Genomic DNA, 5102 nt, shown 5'->3' with positions numbered 1-5102 from the left:
TCAACAATTAAAGAATATGGCATTTTTCCAATGACTTCAAGCAACTCCTTTTGAACTGCAGGCCCTAGAAGTGGTTAATTAGAGCTGCACATTTTGTTCTGTGCAGGGTAATATATTTCTGAGAAACATCACCAACTATACTTACTAGATGGTCAATTGTAATAACACTCGAATGGCAAGCAACATGTGCTGCTAACTTAAATTAATATACCTTCACAGAATGATCAGCTTGAAGTTTCTTTACTCCTGTTTCAAAAAGGCTTCTTGCACAGGAAAATGGTGCAGCATTTCTATTTTGTTTCCCTGTCATGCTATGAGGTTTTGCTATTTGGTGAGCTCAAAAATCACACAACTTTTCTATCATCCCCTGGCACGCTTCTAATCCGGTTCTGTAACTCTTTTTCTTTTTTCCTGTTCTTCTTGTACCTTTTTGAATACTTCAACAGCATTTTCACAAATTTACAAGTATTTTTTCCTTCTTATATTCTATACACCGTCCTTCCTTCCTTTACAGTTAGTAGTGTCCTTAAGGTGTTTTATCACTTTAAAATCCCTTTCTTTTGAGTTCACTAACTTTAACCTGTGCACTTACATATACTGAACCACTACACCTCTTGCTCAACTCAAGTGAGGTTTAGATGTCCGTGACATGCCTGATTAGGTTAAGGACTCAACTCTGCCATCCCCAACTTTAAAGACTGGGGATTGGCTTTGTAGTAAAGGGTATTCCATTCTCACAATTTTTGTGCAAACTAAACCACACTTTTGTGTAGCAATAGTATTTTTGTACATTAAAATATAGCCCAAAGCTCCTTTTTTATTTCAAAACATCCCAATATACATTAATAAATCATTCTTTAAGCAATTAGATTCAACAATAACCTAATTTATTTGGAATTCTAAACATCCACGCATCAAAAGAGCGACCCTACAAAGACAAAAGGCAGAAGGCGGCATGGCTGTACCTAACTTCCAGGTTTATTACTGGGCGGCAAATATACAGGCGATAAGAACCTGGACACAAATAGAAGAGCATACACAGGCTTGGACCGCAATAGAAGTAAAATCCTGCAGTACTTCTTTGTATTCCTGCTCTGCTCCAATAAACACACGCTATCGGCAATACACTAATAACCCAATTGTGCTCCACTCACTTAAAATCTGGAGCCAATGTAGAAAGCATTTTAAGACGGAGAAGCTTCTATCTGTGGCACCCCTGCAAGAGAACCACCTCTTTCAACCTTCACAAACATATGCAGTTTTAATATCTGGAAAAAATTAGGAATTAACTTGCTTAGAGATCTTTATATAGACAACGTCTTTGCATCCTATGAACAATTACATTCCAAATTTAACATTCCAGCTACACATTTCTTTCACTATCTTCAAATCAGGAACTTTGTTAAACAGAACCTTCCAGATTTTCCTCATCTTGCACCCTCATCCACGCTGGAAAAATATTGCTCAATTTTAAGGAATTAGACTCCATCTCTACAATATATAAAATCATTTTACAATCCCTTCCTTTCAAAGATCCAAGAGGACACTGGGAAAAAGCTCTCAATTAATATATCAGAAAAGGAGTGGAAAGTAGCAATGCAGAGAATTCACTCGAGCTCCATATGCGCAAAGCATACAATTATACAACTCAAAATTATATATCGAGCACATCTGTCTCGACTAAAACTCTCCAAAATGTTTCCAGGGCATGATCCAACCTGTGAACGTTGCAACCAAGCCCCAGCCTCACTGGGTCACATGTTCTGGGCCTGCACCAAATTAACATTATTCTGGACAAAAATTTTTAATTACCTCTCAGACAGCCTTGGACTCACAATCCCTCCTAACCCATTAACAGCTTTGTTTGGGGTTCTTCTAGATGGGTTTAAGGTGGAGAAAGATGAACAAATTGTGATTGCATTCACTACACTCTTGGCACGCAGACTTATTCTGATAAACTGGAAGAACCCAAACTCTCCTCTTTTAAGTCGGTGGGAAACTGATGTGTTATATTATTTGAAATTGGAAAAAATCAAATACTCAGTTAGAGGATCTGTACAGACTTTTTTCAAAACATGGCAGGATCTAATCAGTAATATTTAAAAATAAGTTTATAAAGCACAGAGAATTTATTAATTTAGGTATTTTTACAAGCCTTAAATTTTACACCGTTTGGCTTGCTCTCTCTCTCAGGGGTGGGGATCGATCTGCTCTTAACATAATTCTTTTTTTGTAAAAACTTGATTGCTATGTATGGATTGTAATAAAATTAAAAAAAAAAAAAAAATAGCCCAAAATACTGCAATGTTTTTAAAAAGAAGCCCAAAAAAACCTCAACCACTGGAAATCCATTTTTCCCATGGATATTGGTCAAAAATAGCCCAGTAAAACCGCGAACCTGGCAACACTGTTAGCCGTAGGTGAAAGATCAGTTACACAGTCTTCCTGTGTAGCAAGTTTTTGCTCCAAAATGCAGAGGGGCTTACTCTCAAACTTTTCAAGCCACATGGTAAGTTTTGTTTTGATTTACTTCTGCATTTATGTGAAAATTTGAACAAGCACATGGAAAATGTATTCTTATCACAAGTAAAATAGTACCAGAAATATGCAATAGAATGATTATTTTCAGATACCTTTTGTTGTCACAAACATAAATTGGAAATGGATGGTGTGGATCAGCACTGACAATGCTGTGTATTCTACGTAGTTCAAAGTACACTGAGAATTTAGCACCTATTCAGACACCATTTTAACTGTCAGGCAACATTTTTACTGTCATTTACATCATTAGAAACAAACCATGTGTGACACATAGGGGGCGCTGTCATCCCCTTGAACCCTCAGACTCGACGCCAGACACCAGATAAAAGTCCAAATATAATTTTTATTATAATTATATAGTGCACAAAGCACCCTCCTCTCCACAATACTCATTAACTAATACAATTCTCAATAATAAACAATCCTCCACTCCCAGACGCATTGCCACCCAGCTCAGCGTCTGGGATCTCCCACAGTCCTTTTATAGTCCGTGACCCGGAAGTGCTTCTGAACCCACAGTCCATGTAACTTCCTAGCACTTCCGGGTCAGATGAAAAACTCCTCTTCTTCGACCCGGAAGCATGTCATTTCCTTTGACCATGTGACTAGGACATACTTCCGGGTTGTATGCAAAATACTCATTGCTCCTCCCTGCAGTGCCTTCTAGTGGCCCCTGTGGTATCCAGCAGGGCTGTGGATGAAAACTCCATTGTCCATAATTCCTTGCTGGCATTCGGGGCACCTCCATGCTGCAGGGATGGCTCCACCTGGCGGCCTGGGGGTATTGGCTGGCCATATACAAACATGTTATTCATTTTTTAGTTTGTGCCAGACATGAATTCATACACTGTTTTTTTACCTGCAGCTACTTTCAAAGTACAGCCTTTCCAAAACTTGGCCAGGATTAAATTCCACCCAAAAGACATGCTACCATGTACAAATCTCCCACTGCGATATACATTAACTGATTAAGACTTTGCTGCATCTATATTTTCCTATATTGTCTGAGGTTTTTGACAAGTTCATGCTCAACAGAACCCTCAACCAACTTCTACACAGAGATGGCTTAGGGTTGTACTATAGAAGTGGTTCTCAAGCTCAGTTCAGGGAACCCAATGTGGTTGCAATTTTTTCATCCAACCAGTTACACAAACTGTCTTTCTCTTGTCTTATTCTGCATTCAGAAAACCACAGTAGTGAGATTTTTACATTTATATGACATTTACAAATATTTGTATTATTGCTATAGCTTTAGATAATTAGTCCTTTTTTGTGGTTTTACTTTTAATTTGCCTTTTTTCTCTGTAGTTTGCTCTCTTAACTGTATTCAAATAATGATATTAAACAATGAGCAGAGCAGACATCTGGGCAAGCAATGTGAAATACTGAATGTCTATACAGGTAACTGCTTTGGGACCAGACCCAGTAAGGTGTTCAAAAGTAAATAATGGGAAAGCAGTATGAATATCATGATGAAAGTCTCAAAAACCAAGCTAAAAAAATGAAATTGCCCCTACGTAACATATATAAGTGCTTGGTGCTGTTGTGTTACAGGGAGAGTTGTTTCCATAGATTGTATTTACTGTGTTTTCTGTTTTATGGTAGTTTTTCTTAATTTTTAATTATTATTTTCCATGTTTTATAATATTTTGTTAGATTTGTTCATTACTTGTTAATTTTATACTATCACTTTAAATGTGCTGCCGTGCCATGTGGTATGTGGGTGGAGCTCCAGGATGTGGGGCCATCCTGGAGTCACTGCTGCTGGTCCCTTCCTTTGGTTTTATAAGTGAGCCTGAAAGAATGAGACAGAAGTGAAGGTCTGAGTTTGTTAGGAGCTACTAAAGAATTGTTTTTTTCATTTGGATATTTCATGTTTCTGTGTTAATCTGCTTCAACCTTTGGAGTTTTTCCTTTGGATTAGTGCATTGGAACTTGTTACCTTTCATTTGCTTTTTAGGGATCTCCTTTCTGTTCTTTTGAGAATTGTTAATATTTTTGCAATTTTTTGCCTTCTTTCAATAAATATATTTTAATAAATATCCCTTGAAACATTTTGGCTGCAAACCAGAATTTGTATGATTGATGTCCCTTTTAATGCATTTTTCTGAAATCTGGAACTTTTTAAGCCAGTTCCCCATTATAGTTCATAGAAAATGTTTGGCTTTCAATTCAAAGACAGAACAGTTTTTCAAGTTCTACATGATGACAAAATGTAAAAACATTAAAAACAGAAGTTGGTTGGAACATGTACCTGCAGCCACATTGGGTCCCCAGGACTACATTTGAGAACCACTGTACTACAGTGACTGAAAGCAGACAGGAACCAAGGTGGAAGATAGGAAGATAGGAATGTGAGTACATTATGTAGTAATTATGGAGGGGGTGAAGGCTACTTCTGGCCAATTTCTGTGGTAATCAAATCAGGGTCAAGGCATATCTACAGTCCCATGCAGCAGTGTCAAAGGTCCTACAATGTCCAAAGCCACTTTTTTCCATCGGCCATCTGGAAAAGGTGTAGGCTGTAAGGGAACGATGTGTGGGTGAGCTGTTTTGTCATT

This window comes from Polypterus senegalus, chromosome 2, assembly GCF_016835505.1.
Source record: "Polypterus senegalus isolate Bchr_013 chromosome 2, ASM1683550v1, whole genome shotgun sequence".
NCBI lineage: Eukaryota > Metazoa > Chordata > Cladistia > Polypteriformes > Polypteridae > Polypterus > Polypterus senegalus.
The sequence above is the reverse complement of the archived record's forward strand: the minus strand, read 5'-3'. Positions refer to the sequence as shown.